This window comes from Panthera onca, chromosome D4 (genome assembly GCF_046562875.1).
Source record: "Panthera onca isolate mPanOnc1 chromosome D4, mPanOnc1 haplotype 2, whole genome shotgun sequence".
In the NCBI taxonomy this organism is placed as follows: Eukaryota; Metazoa; Chordata; class Mammalia; order Carnivora; family Felidae; genus Panthera; species Panthera onca.
The window spans coordinates 22002983-22024467 of record NC_138351.1 but is presented as its reverse complement, the minus strand read 5'-3'; the positions used below and the strand labels follow the sequence as shown (position 1 = coordinate 22024467).

The 21485-nt window shown below is 41.4% G+C and overlaps 1 non-coding gene across 1 annotated transcript; it reads left to right on the top strand.

The window, feature by feature from the left end:
• The first annotated feature begins 840 nt into the window (after nucleotides 1–840).
• Nucleotides 841–946, top strand: LOC132663992 (U6 spliceosomal RNA). The gene has a single exon (XR_009603366.1). It is a non-coding gene; the product is annotated as a U6 spliceosomal RNA (small nuclear RNA).
• The last annotated feature ends 20539 nt before the right edge of the window (nucleotides 947–21485 follow it).

The following is a 21485-nucleotide window of genomic DNA, read 5'->3' as shown; positions in this document are numbered from 1 at the left end:
TCTTGTTACTGTTGAGAAAATTCCACTTCCACCCGGGAACGCAATGGTGGAGAATCTCTTGCTCAATTGTAGAAGGAGATCAAAATGTAGGCAAAGAAAAACAAAAACTTCCCTATTTCCAGCTTCAGGATTTATAGGGAGCAAAAGAGGAAGAAAGAAACCAGATTCAAGTGTTCGGTCCCGTGTCTCTTGATGTCCCCCTGCCAGACTTTTACTCAGCGAGGGCGATTGCCCTATATAAGGAAAGAAACCTTGAAGAGAAGGGACTCTTGCCTCTTTTTCTCCACTTGGGAGTCAAGAAGGAGGTGACTGTGCAGAGAACCCCACACCAACATACAGCCACTCGGCTTAATTAAGAAAGCACACCATGTGGCTAGAGAGAGGGTGATCTGGGTTGACACCTCTGATCCCCTTCAGTCTCCATGGCATGTGGGCATCTGAGTTGAGAGCGAGCCAGACTGATAGGCACCTGCCATGTTGGGACATAGTGACATAACAGTAGAAGGTAGAACTGGGTGTCCTGGCCACAGGCCTGGGTGAAAGGCATGGTAGAGAACAAGGGTCTGAAACCAGTGTGCCTGCTACCACAGAGACACCTCAACCCCCTCATATACCCATAAGCCATCCGAGGAAGGAAAATAAGGGGAGATCAGTCCCAAGCAATTTTATCTACACTGAACACTACCTAAAGGAACAGTTTAATTTTTTTTTTTTTGATCAGACTAAACTTTATTCTAAATTGGATATTTTGTCACATCTCCTTCCTCACTCTCAAGAAGAGTTTCAGAATTAGCTCCTCAGGCGATTTTTTTGTATATTAAGCTGAAGAACCCTTGTCCAGTGCTCGCTTCGGTAGCTCATACACTAAATTGGAATGATACAGAGAAGATTAGCATGGCCCCTGCACAAGGATGACACATAAATTTGTGAAGCGTTCCATATTTTTGAAAAAAAAAAATAGATACAAACAGAGAGGGAGGGAGGCAAACCACAAGAGACTATTAAATACAGAGAACAAACTAAGAGTGGATGGGGGGTGAGGGGGGGAGAGGGGAAAATGGGTGATGGGCATTGAGGAGGGCACCTGTTGGGATGAGCACTGGGTGTTGTATGTAAGCCAACTTGACAATAAATTATATTCATAAAAAAAAAAAAAAGAACCATCGTCCAACTTTCTGGCCATCCTTGCAAAAAATAAAAGCTAAGTTAACCTTTGGATTCATTGATCATGAGAAGAGCAGATATTCTTGGTACTTACATTAGTTAGAATTTCTCCCTAAGGACCACTTAGCAAAAAATCCCATGCAAATGTTTTCAGTAGCAACCTTTCAGTAGACACACAAATGCACTTCTGGAAACCCTTTCTAGAATATTCTTCGCTCTATTTTGATGATACCTCAACAAAAAGTCATTTATTAAACACAATCTAATGTTGAACCAACATGGGGCGCCTGGGTGGCTCAGTCAGTTAAGCGTCTGACTCTTGATTTCGGCTCGGGTCAAGATCTCACAGTACAGCTCGAGGCCTGCTTGGGATTCTCTGTCTCCCTCTCTCTCTGCCCCTCCCCTGCTAGTGCACTCCCTCTTTCTCTCCCTCTCTCTAAGTAAATAAGCTTTAAAACAAAGTGTTAGTATTGAACCCAAATTACACAGCATAGGATAGAGTTTGCTCCAGAGGTAAGCTTTAGAATATCTGGTGGAATTCATGAAATAAATGGCTTTTGAACAAACTTCCCTTCATAAATATTATTTCAGCTTGGTTTTTGCTAAATGGTGGGTGGGTCCCAAGTTCAAGAGTATGCTTATTGTGGGACTAGCTTATGTCACTTATTACATAGAGACATATATCTAAGCAGGCAAGAGAGATTGTTCTGATATCCTTTTATAGAAATTGAGTCATTTAATAAGAACTCACAATGAAGTTTTAGTTTTTAGGTTTGTCATAACAAAGTACCACAGACGGTGTGGCATAAAGGTCAGAAATTCATTTTCTCACAGTCTTGGAGGCTAGAAATCCAAGATCAGGGGCTCAGTGGGATTGGTCTTTACTGAGGGCTCTCTCCTTAGCTTGCCCTAGAAGGCCCACTGTGCCCTGTGTCTTCACATGGCCTTCTCGCTGTGCAGCTGTGTCCTAATCTCTTCCTCTTAGAAGGACGCGTTATAGTGGATGAGGACCCACCCAGATGACCTTATTTTACCTTGACTACCTCTTCAATGACCTTATCTCCAAATACAGTCATTCTGAGGCACTGGTGCCTCGGATGATCTACAGGAAAAACTGTACTCTAAACACCGAGTGTCTGACTTCAGCTCAGGTCATGATCTTGCAGTCCGTGAGTTAGAGCCCTACACGGGTCTCTGCACTGACAACTCAGAGCTGGAGCCTGCTTCAGATTCTGTGTTTCCCTCTGTCTGCCCTTCCCCCGCTCACACTCTGTTTCTTCTCTCTCAAGTAAATAAGCATTAAAAAAAAAAAAAGATAGTCATTTCTTAGCCGAAACACTTCATATTTTGTACACTTGATATAGTTTACACAATGAATTCATGTGAGTTATTACTTAAGCATCCAGTCCTCCTTCAAGATCTGTAGGACCCGCTTCCTTCTGACCCACTGTGTGATACCCAGAAGACTTCTGACCCTGCCCACTTGGGCTTTCCACAGTCTTCATTTTTACCAACAGTGATAGGAACTTTAAAGAGGTCAGCTCTAACCTGTTTCCACGTTGATGGGATGGTGGGGTCTTCTAACATACAATGTAAAATATCCAGTCACAAGGATTGGTTAAACCCATTTTGATTCGTCTGTATAATGGAGAACTATTTTGCTTTTACCACTGATATCATAGAGCGACATGTTTAATTACTCAGTACTGTGGTAATTGAAAGAAAGCAAGTTACAAAAGAAGAGAGCCTCATTTTTGTAACCCACAGCACATATGTGTGATGGAACTGTCCACACGCAGAGCAGTTGCCTCTAGGTGCTTGGCTGAGGTATTTGCTGCTGGCAGCTGAGATTCATAGGAAGCAGAGGCACTGAGTGTACGATACGAGCTAACTTGGGAACTTGGTTTGTCTTTGATCCTTCCACTCTATTTGGCTTTAAGAACTTCAAAAGCTGCAAGACGCGTAAACTTTATCTGGATTATCTTGTCATTTGGAGCATTCAAGTGTCTGCTTCAATATGCCTTAGAATCACGATTGCCAAATGAGAGCGATACTTTGTGCTTCTCACATAGCTTCTTCCCAAGGATCCCAAAGCACCGGAGAAGTGTTACTTTTGCCTCCCTTCACTTCTCTCAAGAAACTCAGAATAAAGTCCTGGACAAGTTGACTCCTAAAAATTATCAGTCAATCCAAAGATAAACTGTTAAGGGCCTGCTTCCTCAAATAGACATCTTCTTCTTCATTCATTCTCTGATAACACATGAATCCCACAGACTACAAGAGGGATATGGAAATTAATAAAAATTCACTCCAAACAAAGGGCACACAAGGACACAGGAGAAGAAGTACTCGTATCTGAGAGAAAGTTGCCAAACTTCTTGGGCTCCTGTGGAACATACCAGACTTGTTTTTTCTTTCCATATCTTTGTGTTGGCCTTTCAACTTTTAAAAGCAAACGATAGTCCCTTTCTATTTAAGTTCATAAGAGGAATGCAACCAGAGATAAATGATTTCCCTAAATACAAGTCTGTACTAAGCTCTGTGATGCTAATTTATATCAGCTTTAGTGATTACTGGGTGGAAGCCATTTTTCTTAGCCCCCATCTTCCACTCACCAACGTGAGGCACTCACATGGTGCACATCCTGCCCAGGCTTATTGTGCAATCAAGTGGCAGTGACGAAGGGAAAGACTTTGGTCTTCTTGCCCTCACTCTATTCTGCTACGTAACTAAGCTACTTTTCTTTGTTATTTTCATTCCCAAATTACGATCTGGTCATACAGTTTCCTAAATATATATTTACTTTATGTAAAATCCAGGGCATTTTGAAAGACTGAATCATCTTCATTTATAGTCCATACTTTAAAGCCATTTTTTCGTTTGCTTCTTGATGCAATATAGTATTTTGTAGTTGATTTTGGCTTCTATGAAAAATTTGCTTGTTTATATGCGTGACTTTAAGAGCCTCGGAGATCTAAAGAACCAAGCATTACTAACTGTTATCTGGACATGTTTAAGAGACCTACTCACTCATTTAGCAAAATAAATTATAGTAGAATTTTTCTATGTATGAATGAATATATGTTATATTTTAAAAACTTGGATTTTTCTCCCTAGAATGTAGAACTTTTTGGTTTTATTTTTGTTCCACACATTTAACTTTGAAATAAGCGGGTTGCTACATACCATAGTAATTGTGGATGGACAGGGGTCACCAGGAAACAATAAAACTGTCAACACAAAGTAATGACAACTGAGCACAGGGTAGCAAATAGGACATGAGTGTTTTATGAGGAAAGGTCAGGAGGTACGAGTCACAGGGAAGAAAGATGGGTTTTGCCATCCAAACTGAACACACTTTACAAGTTAATTAGGCTTCTAGAACTTGTTCCAGATGGTGGAGAAATAGAGTGTGAGACAGATATATGCCAGCAAGAGAGGAGTCAGGGATGAAACGTAAAGTGAAGTCTGGTGTCAGGGAGATCCGGGAACAAGTAGGAGATTAGGGAGAGAAGGCAACAGAGATGTGGGACGTGGAGCAGCGAGAGATGAGGCCAACATGAAGCCAGAGGTGAGGGCTGAGAGACGGCACAGAGGACCAGGAAAAGGGAAAACGCTCAGTGGTCTCCCCTCACAGCATGGCGGTCAAGGCCGCAGCTCCTGCAATGAACTCCTTCACCAGCTCTTTGTGGCCAATAGACATGGAGACCGCAGCTAAACCTCAGAACCAAACACGCTGCCGTGCGGCGGGATTTCCCAGCTAAGAGACGTTGATTCAAAAACTGATGCGTCTATATGCTCTATGTGTCTCTACCTGCTGACTCTAAATTACGCCTACTTTACAGTTTTAAGGAATCCATGAATTCAGATTAATTTTAAATTAAAAAATTAATTTGAGTTATATATATATATCCCCAATTATATATACCAAAAATATATATCACATCAAGCAAAATGTTTATTAATAGAGTATACATCCTATATACACTCGAAATACATTGCAAACATTTCTTAACAAAGCTCTGTGACTTATCGCTACATCATGAGGCAGGGCTGGGACAAGGTGGGGAGAGTTCAGCCTTGACTTTGGGCACAAAGTTTAAGGGGGTGCCAAAAATTTTAGCGATCCAGGGAAATTATATTTTAATGCAACATTTTTAAACTCCCAAAGTGAATTTATCCATGATGAACAAAATATCAAAATTTTAAGTGAAGACAAGAACCCACCTTGACCTTGCAGGGCTCACCCTCACTCCCTCGTGGTCCTGTTGGATATAGATAACAGAGAGGGTGTTTGTCTGTTTGTTTCATGAACTTTCATAAATTTTCCATCTGAAGGCAGGTGTCTCATTCACTTTTGCCTCATTCTACTTCTGACTCTGGTGTGAAATCACCGACAAAAGGATAGGCCATCCTTAGTCCTCCTAACTTTCGCCCTGTGATACCCCCGAGCATTTCTGCAAAGCTGGACCAGCTGACGAGGCAGTCTTTATACACCCTCTGGTATCAGAGTCCCCTCCAGACTCTGGTCCCTGGCTGAGTTGAGCCCCACAGATCTAGTGACCTCATTCCAGAGAAAGAACAGCCAATATTTGATTGTGCTGATTGAACATCACCCAAGTCCAGTGTTCTCCCAACAGCCCATAAATTCCAGGGGCACTGGGCCCCTCTCCTTTTATTCTCATTATATCACCAGCATCTCCCACAGCTCCTGATACACAGCACGCAGCCAAGAAACACTTGCGAAATAAACAAGGAAGTCCTCCTTAGATTATACACAGAGGTAAATAAAAGCAGAGACAAAACAACCTCCAAAATAAAAGAAAAAGCTAACAGCAGTTGAAGAAATGAATTAGCAGGGCTGCCTAAATTGCAATTTTGAGATTCTGGATCCAGAAAATATGAAGAGCTTAGAAACTAAATCAGCCAACACGTAGATGTGGCTAGAGCAGGAGCTCTTGAGCCAAGGTCCAGGAGGGAAGTTGGCTGTGAAAGTACAGAGCCCTTGAAATTGACTGCAAACTGTACGAGCAGGTTTGGTATTGGGAGGTAAAAGACTCGTGCATCTTTAAAAGTCTTCTTCACATCTGGTTGATAATCACTCCTCCAAAGACTGTTACAAATGGCAAAGCTCATCCTGGACTTGGCCCACTGAAACAGTTCCTATAAAATACCACTAATTATGATGCATTCCACTTGAACCCAGTGAGATTTGCATCAACCCAGGGTTTTTTTGTTTTGTTTTGTTTTGGTTTGGTTTGGTTGGTTTGTTTTAGTAAAGCTGATGATACTGCTCTTTAAATTCCATTATTACTACCAGGCCCAAGTACACCTCTGTCCATAAGTGCCCTAAGAAAGTCCGTTTGCTCAGCTTGCTTGACAGCCTAGAGACCTGCCAGAGATGGAAAGAAAAATCATATCAAGTGTCCCCACAACAGCCCTTGTCTCTAGCCCTGCGGCAACTTCATCAGCCCCTGGTGGAAAAAAAAGGTCTGCGTGTGACCTCTGATGGTCTTTTCTTTACCTCCTCCCACACACACACCAGAGAAATATCAACGTTCTGCATAATACCTAATTTGGGGGAAAATACGGTTAGCATTACAAACGTGTACTCATTTCGCAGGAGAAGAGACAAAGCATTAAGCCGTTATATGACAAAAGACTCAGCAGTCATGCTAGAAGTGCAAGTCGAACTGCCTTAAAGTGGAAGAGAGGTGGAGGCATTTACTGGTTTATTAATCAACAGGGTTCCAGGGATCATTGGCTTCAGGCAAGGCTGGATCAGGGGCTCACACAGGTCCCCGGTACTGGATGTCTACCTGTGGTCCAGCTCTCTCCGTGTTGACTTCACTGTGGCTGCCAGTTACAGGGAGTCTTGGGCACACCCCTGTACCTCAGCAGCTGCAAAAGAAGAACATAATTTAATTGCTCAATACTTGCAAATTAAGTCCTGCAACTGAACCTCATTGTCCAGGTCTCTGATATATGTCCATGCTTATACCAATCATTGTGGGCAGAGGGCATAGAACATACTGATGGAGCAGACCTGAGTGACACGCCCTCATCTAAAGCTAGCACGCTACAAGGGCCTCCCTGGAACTGTGGGGCCTGAGACTGAGGAGTTAGCATGTCCTCAGAGGAAACTCCAAGTGCTGTCAGAAAAAGAAAAGAATATGATGCTGGGCTATTTAAAATAAACAAACATATGAAAACTACATTTGCAAATGGAAAAAAATTAAGCAATATGCCCAAGGTCAAATGGAAGTCAAGAGTGACAGGGAGTATGAAAATGTGTGTTTTGTTACTTCCAGCCTGGGTAGACATTCATTTGCTAGAGGGGCCGGAACAAAGTAGCACAGACTGGGTGTCTGAAACAATAGAAATTTTGTTCCGCGTGGCTCTGGAGCCTGGAAGTCCAAGACCTCTGCTGAGGTCTCTCTCCTTGGCTTATAGTAGCCATCGTCTATGTCCTCATATGGTCTCCTCTCTGTGTCTGTCTGCATCCTAATCCCCTCTTATAAGGACACCACTTAGATTAGGGCCGAAGGTAATGACTTCATTCTAATTTAGTTACCTATTTAAAGACCCTGTCTCCAAATACAGTCACATTCTGAGGTCCTGGGGGTTAGGACTTCAACATATAAATTTAGGGGAAAGAAGCACAGTTGAGCCCATAATGGTGGGTTTCATTACACCAAGTATGTTGGATGTAGTTTATATAAACACGTGAAGGTAAACCCACAGAAAGTGACCACGTGCACAGATCTGCCAAGATATGCACAGGGGGGCCATATGTGTGCCTTCTGGACCCTTACTGAGTGTGTCGGCATCCAAGGTGACCTGATGGTCAATGACCTTGTTCTATCACAAATTTCACAAGTAAACCTTATCTGGAGCCATTGCAACCTTCCCCCCACCCCCACCATCGAGTCAACCATTTTACAAAGTAGCGAGTTCTTGTGAAATTTTTTATCAAATAAGATAACCCTTTTACACCATTTATACAAATGTCAGTTTCAACATTATCTTTTTCACACTCCTTATGCATAGGGCAATAAGGAATGGAAAGTACAGAGATTAATTTAGGTAACAATTACCATAATTCACAATTGCATTAGCACCTATTAAGGTTCATTGTTCTGTGGAAATTTTAATGATACATTCCTGAGTGAATAAAAGCCGAAGATGATTGGAAATAAAATTGTTTCTATGTATGCTGACGGGACTGCTGAGTGTAATTATACATTTCAGAGGCGACCTGTTTTGGAGTTTACTCCATAATTTTATGTAAATGTTAAATAACTTTGTGTGTTCTTCCTCCCGGGTTAAATGCTAATTTGTGTTATTTCAACACAGGGAGTACTGCAAGGTTATTAACAGACTTGCTCTGCCAGCGAAGCCGACTTTGGAAAAATGGCTCCGCATACTTCAAAATGATAGAGGTATCTCTAGTGTTTCTTCCTTTTGCATCCTATAAGTGGGTTGCCAAACTTGTCGTTCTGAAAACAGCTATTCGGTCTTAAAATTTGTGGCGAAAACCCAAGACGTGAGGCATTTTCTCCCTAAAGGTAATCAAGTTCGTTCATAACGTTGGTTTGCATCAACTTGTTCAATCCCAAAAGAAAACAGGTAGAGGGTAACAAACCTTGAGACTCTCCAAAGTATGATCATTTTCATGTGTAGATAGGAGTGGCTCTCTATGTCCAGATTTCTCCCGGTTCCTAGAGACTAACACAGAGCCAGTACATAGTAGGCATTCTTCAGTACATGCTGACGGGAGGAAAATCCCCAGTCTTTACAAACCCTCAGGAAACCATCAAGACAAAAATCTGCTGAAACACAGAGGGCCTATTTTGCTTCTGCAGAAATGCTCACCCTATTCCCCACATATATATGCCCCCAAATCAAGAGAGGACCAGAACAGGCACACATAGAGAAGGCAGGGGATATAAAAAGCAACAGATCCATGTATGAGGGTTGGAAAACAGTAACACTTTCCCCTACAATTTCATTATCAGATCCCAAAGTCAGACAATCAAAGCGTTCCACTTTATTATGACAAGACTCTTTGGCGATGAGGTCAAGAAAGAGTCAAATTATTTGCTTTGGCCTCTAGTGCCACACAGAGGAATTGAGCGCCACAAAGGGATGTGAACTTTTGAAGGGGCCTCTAAGGTCGTCTGGGGAGAACAGACGCCCGGTGGTGTGAGAACCTTTACCAGATTCACAAAGCCAAGGCAATGCCAGCACTGGACGCCTGGGCTGCCTGACTCCCAGACCCGTGTCCTCCCGCCTCCCTGCACAGCCCAGCCAAGGGTGACCAGGCTGGAACATCCCTCCGGCTTCCTCTTTGCACCATGGAACGGTGTTGTAGGGTAAAAAGAATACCCGTCTCTGGTTCCGATGAGTCAGGATGAGTCTCAGCTCTTTGGCTTACGTTTTCTGTAACGTGGGTCAATTACTGACTCATCTGAACTCTATCAGCTCTTTAGCAAAGACATCTGAATGATCAATAGGATTTTCTATTATGAAATATCAACAAGGATCTGGGAAGCCCAGAATAAACTGAAAATGTGGGGATAGAGGGCTGCAAAGAAAAAAAAAAAATCCTGTCTTTATCTGCTGAGGATCTCCTGGGACTGGTTAATCTGGCCACAGAGGAAACGGAGAACTCGTAAGATGGAGAATTATCAAAAGGCTTAACATTTATTTGAGTTCTTAAAAATAAGACGGTGGTTGTGCAACATTAAATGTATGCTAACTATATTGTTTCATCCTTGTGACCATCTACCCTGTGATTTTCTTTCTTCATCTACACAATTTTTGGTTCTGCAAAACTCTGGAGATTAATATGTTACACTTCACAATTACTTAGTTATGTCAATTATTTCTCTCTTAGATATGTCAGTATCTAAAGTGTCAGTCAGCGTGTTGATCTCCCTATTGGCATAAAAGTTGGTCAAGTCAAGTCCCATTTGGAGAAACATTCTTCACATAAAATGTCATCACGGATATTGTCATCAAAACCACCATCAACAAACTGATCTCCTCTACCAAGGGAAAGCCTTACTCCCGAAGGAGACTTTAATCTATTTGCTGGAGACCAAAAGCCATGATAAAAGTCGATGGCCGTCTGAACTCCCAAGGTTGTTGCCTCAGTGACATTTCAGCTCCCGACTTGCATTTTACTTTCCCTTCTCCAACATCGCTTCGCCTTCTCTGTTCTCTCTATTCCAAACATGCTTATGCCTCCTGTTCTCCTAATGCAAAAACATGTTTCAGAGTTTCCTCCATCTCAAGTTTTGCCAACTTCATCCCAGTTTCACAAACACATATACAGAGATGTCACATGTAGTGATAACATGGCCTCGAGTAAGATAAAACATAAGCCAATAGTGGATAAATTTTAAAACAAGGCACTATTTTGGTGATTCAGACAGCAGATGTCAACTCAGAATATATAGTGACACATATCAGGAGGCAACTGCTGTTGAGAATTTAGGAACTACAAATAACTATTGAATCATTTCCCAAACAACTCACCATGCTAAGGAAAAAGTCAAAAATAGAAGTACATTCAGTACTTCGGTTTGTCTCCAAAGTTAGGGGCACTGATTATACTTATTTCTATTCTTATACGCTCTTTTACCAATAGGAGCTCATGTCTGCTTATTGTCACCAGACTTGAACGTGTCCTTCCTATCAATATCTGTCTTCTTGCTGCTTTTATTTTCCAGCAAAGTACGGAAATGCTTGAAAGTCTACTAAAAATTTATTTTTCATGCATCTGTCTCATCCATTAGAACCAAGCTGAATGAGAGCAGGGACTGCCTCTGATCTGTGATTGCTGTATCTCTGGGTCGAGAAAAGTCTCTGGCATGCGGTTAGACGGTGGATAACGTTTTTTGAAAGAATAGCAGATGTGTGCACACTGTGTGGTGGCAAAAGAGATGGTTAGATGATCACCTGCAGATGTCTGGCATCAGCTGCCTGGGACAGGCAGAACCTTCGGGTGACCAAGGAGTTGATGTCATTTTGGTGGAAATAAGGAGTATCACGGATCGGTTAGCGGTTTTTAAGGAAACTAGAGAATTTAGGGAGTAAAAATGATAAACTCAGGGCTTTGAATTTCTAGGTCAACATCTTGATACGGGACCAGAATGCTTCTGTGACTTCCCTACAAGTAATCTGTTTTTGTTTTTTTTTTCCTATAGACACAGGGCCAGAAGTTCTGAAAAACAAATTCTATATCAAATCTTTCTGGTAGCTGAATTACAAGTCAAATTGAATTCACATCCCTGAAGGGTTTCTGATGTTAAAGTTCCAGTGTTGGTTAAGAAAAAGCAGCATGCTAAAAATTGGACACATCCCGTGAAGCTGGAGACTCCGAACCCCCAAATTCCACTGAGGCGCCTTTGCAGGTAGAGGCCCTTCCTCCCTGACTGGTGTTAGTATTCATCTGCCTAAACGTGCCACAATGGCTTCCTCTGAGGTGTTTGCCTTGCAAGGAACCGCTGTTATTTCTGAAGACCCACACACCCTGCCTGTCCTTGCTTCTAGACTTGCAACCAGACCCGAATGCCACCAGACCCCAGAGCATGAGTTACAAAGTGTGAACCAGGAGAAGACGAGAGCCACACCAAAATCTTACAGGATTCTGTCAGCTTATACAGACAGAAACCCGACGTACGTGTATGGAAATGGATGGTAAGGGTGTTGGAAGAAATATAATGTTGGACAAAATTGAAATCGTGGATACGGGAGCTTGGAGCCGAGATTCTGAATTCGATGTGCCAGCTTGAGTGGCTCTAAGAATTTTCTTGGTTACTTAACCGGAACTCAGTAGCCTACGCTAAATGAAGACTAAATGTCAAGACCTCCTTGGTAGGTCGTAAAAGACAGTATCTAAGGCCCAGGGAAATTGGAATGCCAGAACAGATTTATCATCTAAGAATTGCTCACCCACCCCCTATCTATACCCAAAGAGGATCCAGAAGATCCTTCACCAAAGCAGAGAGAAATACCATTGTAAAGGGAGTGATAGCATCCTGGGAAAGCTCTCCGGTGGCTACTCTCTGCGAGCCAGTAATGCCTGTGGTAACCGCTGCTTCGGAATGAGGCTCCCTGAATTCAATGCAGATGCTGGAATCCAGGGTGGGAAAGAAGAAGCCGACTGCGGTCACCGTAATAGGCAGGGAGCTGAAGCAGCGATTTGATGGTTTCAGCCACAGAGATCTCTGTCGTTAGCCGATTTCTCATATATCCTTGGGACCGATTTGATTAAGCACAAAAGCTCTTGGTGCGGTGAATCACCACAACAGACATTCAAAGGCCCTCAACAAATTTCTTGACTTGAGTATTTTTGCACTTGCCTCCGCCCTTATTTGGCATCTTTCAAGTCCTGAGTCTGCTGGGGTTCTATGGGAAATTTTTAAAAATCATCTTGTTCGGAAATAATTGCAAAGGTACAGCAACATTACCAGAATAATAACGAATGGCCCCAAACTCCTCACTTGAATTTTCGTCTTTTTAACATTCTGTCAGGTTTGCGTACTCTGTATGTGCTTACATACATGCATATATACTTATATATAACATATATACATATATATAATTATCATGTTTTCTTTAACATTTGAGAATAAGTTGCCTACAACGTGGTACTTTACCTCTTAGTACTTCAGAGTATATTCCCAAAAGAAAGATTTTTTTACATGACCACTTCTTTACGGACTAAAGTTATCGACTTCAGTAAATGTAACATGAATACAAAAATTGTATTTATCTTCTCTCTGTATTTCAATTCTGTCAATTTGCCCAGACTGCCGGACTACCGGATCTGGCACGGTATCACCCACTGCATTTAAATATTATGTCTCTGTGGTGTCTTTTAATATTTAAAATTTTCCATCTCGGAATAGGCTGCAATTTACTACGGCCCCCTCTTAAGGGCAGCACTAGAAAGGGGTCACTTATTCCACTGTTGCCGAAGAAGACCTGGGACAGATGACCAGTGTGGCCAGCAGACTTCTAAGATGGCCCCCGAGATTCCCCACCTCGTTGGTGTCCATTCTGTCTGCAAGCCCTGAGACGGTGACATGATGGATTTTACTGCTGTGACAGCTGCCGCAGGAGTCAAAGCCCCCTGAGAGGGAGTGAGAGGGAGTGACAGGGTGGGGCAGAGGCAACAATGGAAGATAGTTGCTTCCAGGGGGATTGGCCAAAGAACCAATTTGTATAAAACTTTTCCTTAACTCCCGAAACTGTCCTTCTTCCTAGTCAGCCCCTACCCCCTCAGAAACAACCACTGAAATGATTTCTGCCATCGTTGATTAGATTTTCCTATTACCGTAGAGTGTAAACATAGCTTTCGTATGCACGGGAGATAAAGTGGGGTGGCTCGCTTTGTTGCCATATTGGCTCTATTGCAGTGGTCTAGAATGGAACCCACAATATCTCCAAGGGACACCTGGGGATGGCATAGTCTCTCTAATGGGGCGCCTGGGTGGCTCAGTTGGTTAAGTGCTGTCTCCTGATTTCAGCTCAGGTCACGATCTCAAGGTTCGTGAGTTCAAGCCCTGGCCTCCGGCTCCGCACCGCTGCAGGGCCTGCTTGTGATTCTCTGTCTCCCTCTCCGTCTGCTTATTCCTGCTTCTTCCCCCGCCCCCTTTTTCCTGTCTCAAAAACAAACTTTAAAAAAAGAAATATATGACTCTTAAGTTCTTCTATTTATTTGTTAGTTCAGTAACTTGAGTCTTCAGTTGAAGAAGAATTTGTCCACTTCACTTACACTGTAGAATTTATTGGCAGAAAGTTCTTCACAGTACCTCCAAATTTTCTTCTTAATGTCTCTGTGACACATCAGGGTATCGTTCCCTCTTTCATCTGTGATGTTGCAACAGGTTTTCTTTCATTTTCTTATCAAGCAGGGTTTATCAATTTTATTCTGTGCAAAGACTAAACTTTTCACAGAACTAACTTTTGGCTTCACTGATTTTCTCTATTCTTTGTCTCTTTTCTATTTCATTGATTTCCACTCATTTCTATCCTATGCTTTCTTCTGCTTTTAGTTGTATTTGCATATTTATTTATTTATTTATTTGGTGGCTTGCTTCTTACGGTAGATACGGGGCCACTGACTTACCCTGTTCTTTTCTGATACGTGAATTTAAAGTTATAAGTTATCTTTTAAAGAAAGCTTCAGCAGCATCTGGGAATTTTGATAAATTGTGTTTTGGTCGTCATTCAGTTTTGAATGTTTTCCAGTTTCTTTTGTTACTTCTTCTTTCTCCCAGGAATTATAAGTTACTGCATTACTTCATTTCCAAATATTTGGCGATTTCTGAGGTGTCTTGTTTTTATTAGTTCTAGTTTAATACCATTTTAGTCAGAAAACATACTCTGTAGAATTTTAATCACTTGAAACTTGCTGGAGCTTGGTTTATGACCCAGCTTTTGGTCTGTCTTATTCAATGTTTCATGTGCATCGGAGAAGAATGTGTTTTCTCTTTTTGTTGGATATGCTATTCTATACATTTAAATTAAATCGAATTGGCCAAAACATTTTTCAAATTTCTGTATCCTTACAGCTTTTTATCTGCGAGTTCAATTACTGAACCTCCAACTATGATTGTGGATTTCTTTATAGTTTTCTTTAGTTCTATCAATTTTTGCCTTCTGTATCTGGGGGCTTTGCTTTGAGTGCCTATAATGACTTTCTAGTTATGCCTCCGTGGGTTTTTTTTTATGGACTGCTTTACAGATTATAATATGATTTTTAATTTATCAACATTCCAGTTCACTATTTTCTTTCTCCATTTGTGCTAATCTGTTGTTTAAACAAGACCTTGAGAATGTTTTGACAAATACATTTTTCATTTCTAAAATACTACATGGTTTCTTTTAACATCTGCTTACCTGTGTTTATTATCTCTCCTTGCTTGTTTAAATTTGTCTTACTTCTTTTATTATTATTTTTTTAATCAGAGTTACTGCAATACCTTACATCTGAAATATTTTTTTAACAGAAGTCCTTGGGGGATCTGCTTCTGCAGATTTTCACTCTTGTGGCTCATGTTGGTGTAGATTGCATGACTGTTGGTTGTGAGTTTATATTTGCTTGGTTGACACTGATCAACCTTCGTTTCACCTTTGTTTCTACTAAGGGGGCACTTTCTACTCACACTTTCACAGATGCTGGTTTTAGGCAACTATGGGTTGCCTGGGTTAGCCTGATGTTTCATTCACCTGATCTGATGTTGACATGCGTATTTGCCCTTTGGAAGATCCGTCTTTCCTTTGCTGGCCCCTCACTGCTCTGGTTTCAGCACATGAATTTTTGCCTCTGTTTACTTAGAGGGGCTTCAAGACGTCTTTTCTTTCTTGGAAGTCCAGCACTGAACCCAAAAGAATATTTGATGCAGCATGCTGTTGATTTCCAGCAGGAAGGCCCTTGAGGGTACTTGTCTCACCATACTTGAATTTGAAGCCTGACAACATTCTACGTCTTCAGTCCATGAACATTACTACTGAATGTGCCACTGGGGCCCAATGCCTGTGGAGGCTCTGATGCCAAAGCTCCTCGTTTCAGCGTCTTAACACCCAAAAGCCCTCATCATCTGTCTCATTGTCTCCAGCATTTAGTTCCCTTTCATTTTCTGGTCAAGTAGAATGTCCTACAGTAGAATGGTTAAGTCCCCCCCATTGAATTCTCCTAGTTGTTCCATCCAGAATCCTCTGGAAAGAAAGCCAACCCCAGTAGAAAGGTTTGGTCCTTCAACACCACAGTTCTTTCATTTCTCCCCGCAAAGCCCTCTTTTTAGCAAAGTGTTTAGGCAGTCTGGGAGGAAAGAATACGGAGTATATTCAGTCACAGCCTGACACTATACCTAAAGTAGAGAGTATTTTTGTGACTCTCTGAAATCTGACTTCCATGATGATCTTTCCAGTCTGCTCCTCTGTCTAAATCCCAATAATGATGATGTCCAGGTTCTCCTTCTTGAGTGTTCTGGACTCCCAAAAATCAACAAGTGTGGCTTTTTAATTAGAAGCAACGGTACTCTTTGCCCAATCATATGGAGGAAATTTAGAGTGGATGCTGGTGACCTATGACCTCAGTTCCAAATTCAGCTAAAACTCCCTCGTGCACATAATTTTTTGCCCAGGGCCATAAAAAAACCTTCCTGGTAGTGATTAAGTTCATAGGGGCACAGGAGAATGTTTCAGAATGCTGGGATGCTAGCAGTTTTGTGAATTGAGTCAAGTATTAAAAAAATACTTTATTATGCTCACTCCCAAGAATGGCATTGAAACTGGGCAACACAAGTGCCATAAAATGTAAGTATTTATAAGCTACATTGATTATTGGGGTATATAGCCACATGAGCGTAATGATGCTATGGTACAGGTATGTATTCATTTTCCAATGAATACATTGTATGTATATACAGGTGTGTATTCATTTTCCAATGAATTATTATTCATTATCCAATATTATTCCTTCTCCCTCTTAAGAAAGTTTTAAATATCAGAGTAAAATAAAGTTTATACGAAAATGAAATACTTCAAAATCAAAGTAATTGTGTATAAACAAATTTCTAAAATGAATCATTAACCCTCACAATTTCACTTACAAATGTTTCAGTACATTTTTATAGTGAGCAAAAGTCTAACATATTAACGTTCCCCTTTTCTCTTTAACAGTAAAATTGGATACACAAAAATTCAATTTATTATATTTTTAAAAATTCATAAGCATTATTTAAATCTTTACAAGTTTCTTGCATTTTGCAAAACCAGCATTTTTGTTAAAAAGGCATTATATATTAACCTGAGACTTTTACTACAGCTTCTTACTGGTTACAATCTTTTTAGAAGGAAAGAGGACCTACAAATTTGGTAACTTTATCAGCAGGAATTAAAAAGGTTTCATTGTGATTATATTTCAATCTAAACATCTCTGTTGTCAGCAATGAAAACACAAAATGCAACTCAATAAAGTGTATGCTAAAAATTTTTTGCCCTGCACATTAAATTGACTTAGTAATATTCTTTTAGGAGGGTGTTTTCTTCTTTCTCTTTGCTGTACTAAAATCCGTGATGTTAAATCAAAACAAAATTCCAAATGAATTTTTAAGTATTCTTATGTCCCTACCCATGACACCATGATCAAAAGTCATATGTTCTGAGCACTTGGGTGGCTCAGTCGGTTGAGCCTCCGACTTCGACTCAGGTCATGATCTCACGATTGGTGAGTTCAGGCCCCACATGGGGCTCACTGCTGTCAGCCTGTCAGCACAGAGCCTGCTTCAGATCCTCTGTCTCTCTCTCTCTCTCTCTCTCTCTCTCTCTCTCTCTCTGCTCCCCCCCAAAATAAATATAATACCATTTATTTGCACTCTTCCAAAATATAAATAAAATATTTTTTAAAATATACGCTCTTCAACTGAGCCAGCCAGGCACCCCTGTCCCCAGCAGTTAATAGGTAGGTGGAATATAGGACAATTCTAGAGACCAGCTTTTATTTTTTTTTAAAAGAGCCCTAAACTCATGTAATTTTAGTTTTTTAATGAAGAAGATTCATCAGATGTGATTTGTTTTATACATTTGTAAGACTTCTTACATAAATATATTCACAAAGCAGAAAATAATCCTTTGACAAACCATGTTCATTGGCTTACAAATTATGACCCCCTTCCAAACAGGGCCAATCAGAGTCACTTATTATCACTTAGCAAATAATTATTCATCCATATTTCTTATAAAATGCCTCTGCTGTATTCATATAAAGCTTGACTTTTTTCCCCCAAGCTTATTTATTTTTTTAGTAATCTCTGCATCCGACGTGGGGCTCGAACTCACGACCCCGAGATCAAGAATCCCACGCTCTTCTGACTGGGCCATTCAGGCGCTCCTACAGCTTGACTTTTAGTAAAATTTCAAGGATGTTTCTAAACTGGGCTTGGATATCTTAGTTGGAACCATATTTTTGGTCTGCCATTTAACTGCCTGGAGTTCTGGTATGTGGCCCCTTAATAGCTCCGATATGATCCTCTATTGCCTCACCCATTTGCTTTGTATCAGCTTTAAATCTTGTTTAACTAAAGATCAAAACATCAGTGGCCACTCCCATCTTTCCCAATTCCAACATGAGCCTTAAAGGTGAATACACTGCATATTGTCTTCCATTTTGTTCACTTGAGGTCACTCATTTGATAACATATTGATCTTGGGAGGAAATAGTCAAGAATTATGCAAAGCATAGGACAAACTTTGAAAAATATCTCTTTATCGTCTATGAAAACACCTCAGCACACGCAGGCACAAACACACGCCCAACGTCTATGAAAACACCTGTGCACATGCAGGCACAAACACACGCCCAAATCATCACCTTCTATTACAGCAAATAATTAATTGTTTACTTTAGTTACCTTTTCTTAAAGTAACTCCATCAGATACAGGCAGGCTCCCATGGGCAGTTAGCGAAAACTCGAAAAGACCATTCCTGGTCTCCTGCAGAAATGAACAATGGGCCAGCCCATAACGCTAAGCCCATGTCCCCCAAAGCATGTTCCACACAATTTGCTGTTAATAAGTGGCAAGGGGCCAAATGATGCGAGAAACACTGGAGTATCAAAGTTAAACTGTTTTCACTGCAGGGTTTTTCAGAGTCTTTCATGGGCTCGTGAGTATTGTGAGTCTGCAAAAGCGCTTTGAAGATGTAGCGTTTCCCTGCTTGTCTTACTTTAACCCTGAGCATCTTGAGAGTCTGAGCAAAGCTCACTTTGGGAAAGGATGGATTGAATGGACTTTCTGGGGTTAGTATAAGAATTAGATGAGATAACGCACATAAGTGCTTGTCACTGAGCCTGGCACAGAGAGAGTGCTTAACAGAGTGAGTGCATAACAGACAGGTTTATGACAAGCTACACCATTTCACATTCATACTAGCAACGGGTAAGGATTCCAATTGCCCCACGTTCTCATCAACACTTTATTCAATTTAATTTTATTTTTATAACAGTCCTAGTGGGTGTGGAGTGGTATGTCATTGTGGCTTTAACTTACGTTTCCCTAAGAATTTGGTGATGAATCGGGGCGCCTGGGTGGCTCAGTCGGTTGAGCGTCCGACTTCAGCTCAGGTCATGATCTCGCGGTTGGTGAGTTCGGGCACCCCGTTGGGCTCTGTGCTGACAGCTCAGAGCCTGGAGCCTGCTTCGGATTCTGTGTCTCCCTCTCTCTCTGCCCCTCACCTGCTCATGCTCTGTCTCTGTCTCAAAAATAAACATTAAAAAAAAAAAGAATTGGTGATGAATATCTTTTCATGTGCTAATTGACCCTTTGTATATCTTCTCTAGAGAAATATCTATTCAGATCCTTTGCCCATTTTTAAATTGAGTTTTGCCTTTTTACTGTTGAGTTGTAGGAATTCTTTAAATGTTCTGACTACTAGGGGCACCTGGGTGGCTCAGTCAGTTAAGTGACTGACTCTTGATTTTGGCTCAGGTCATGATCTCATGGTTTGGGGGTTTGAGCTCCACGTCAGTCTCCGCGCTGAGAATGTTGAGCCTACGTGGAATTTTCTCTCCCTCTCTCTCTGCCTCTACCCCACTCATGTTCTCTCTCTCTCTCTCTCTCTCTCTCTCTCTCAAAATAAATAAATAAACTTAAAAAAATGTTCTGTCTACTCGTCCCTTATCAGACATATGATCTGCAAATACTTTGTCCCATTTTAGGGGTTGTATTTGCCCCTTTCTTAATAGTGTCATTGGATACACAAAGACTTTAATTTTGTCATGGTCCAACTGAACTATTTTTTTCTTTGGTTTCTTGTGCTTTTCAGAATCATCAGATTTTACAGTCCTTCCTCTCACGCTATCCTGCTATTTCTAAATGAGATCCTCTATGTAAAGTCCCTGCCACAGCATCTGACACATCATAGAATTTCAATAAATTTTAGTTCCTTCTCTCTGTACTCAAGAAGCCAGGATGATTGGATGGGGCAAACGTCTTAACTCACATAAGTTGGGAGAAATGTTCCAAACCCAAAGTGAGATCCAAGGGAATAGATTGGTTGAATCAGCCAAACGCAAAGGCAGGTTAGACATGGAGTGAAGGGACAGTCAACATTGTCATCAAGTTTTCCTGACAAGACACCTGGCAGAATGGAGTGATTATTAAAGGACATGAACTTAAGATAGAGGTTGGGATGTTAAGATGACGATACCTAGAGGTCTTGGTTTTACCAATCAGATACAACCAGGGAAAATCTGGAAGTGAGTGGGTGTCAAATAGAAGATCATCTGGCACTCATGGGGGCAGGAGTAGGGGGAGGTCTTCCTGTGGTAACTGTCGGGGGCTCCTGGCACCCAGGCTCTAGCACCTTTGGTGCTAAGTCGGGACAGCCAGTGGCATTCTTTTCCTGGACCAATATGGAGGTGCCCTTGGGCATTTTGTCTGGCTGCAATGTTTCTGGCTGTGTCGCTCCTGGTAGTCTCCCATAGAATCTATAAACTACCTAATCTCCTAAATAGTCTAGGAATATTTATTATCTTATAACACATATTATGATGTAATTTTATCCTGTTTATGTATTTGTCAGCTTTTAGACTTGAGACTGCTGATTCTCAAGTGGGGGTGTCAAGGGGACATATGACAATGTCTTACAGATACTTGGGATTGTTACCACTGGGGTGGGAGAATTGCTACGGATATCCACAGGATAAGGGTCAAGGATGCTGCTAAACATCCTACAATGTACAGGACAGCCCCCCAATCACAATGGATTATCTGAGCCAAAATGTCACTAGTGCCCAGGTTGCTCAACCTTGATCTAGATCACTTGAGGGCAGAAATCATGGCTTATTGATCATCATATCTCCAGAATAGTGTCTGATAAATCCTTGGTAAAAGAATGGAAGAACATCAAAGGCAGTTCTCTAATGAATATCATCATTTAGGGAGTGGGGGAAAGAGCATCCACGTCTTCATCTGAGTTTTGTCGTTCACAAGTTGCTTCTCCCATCCAATCCATTACCTGTTCATGTCCCTGAGGATTCTCTCCTTGGCCATTTTCTCTCGTCCTATTCTCTTTGGGGTCTTCTCTTGCTCGTAGATTTCCTAAATAATCTCTTACATTTGCACAACTCTCTCCTAATTATATGTTAAAAGACCACAGAATTTTGTTTTCAGCTCAGACGTATCGCCAGGCCTCCAGAACTGCCTACTAACGTGTGGATGCTAACAGACACCTTCCCCACACCAAACTTGCCCCCCACACACCATATGTGAGCAGAGGGCACCCAAATTCCATCTCCTTC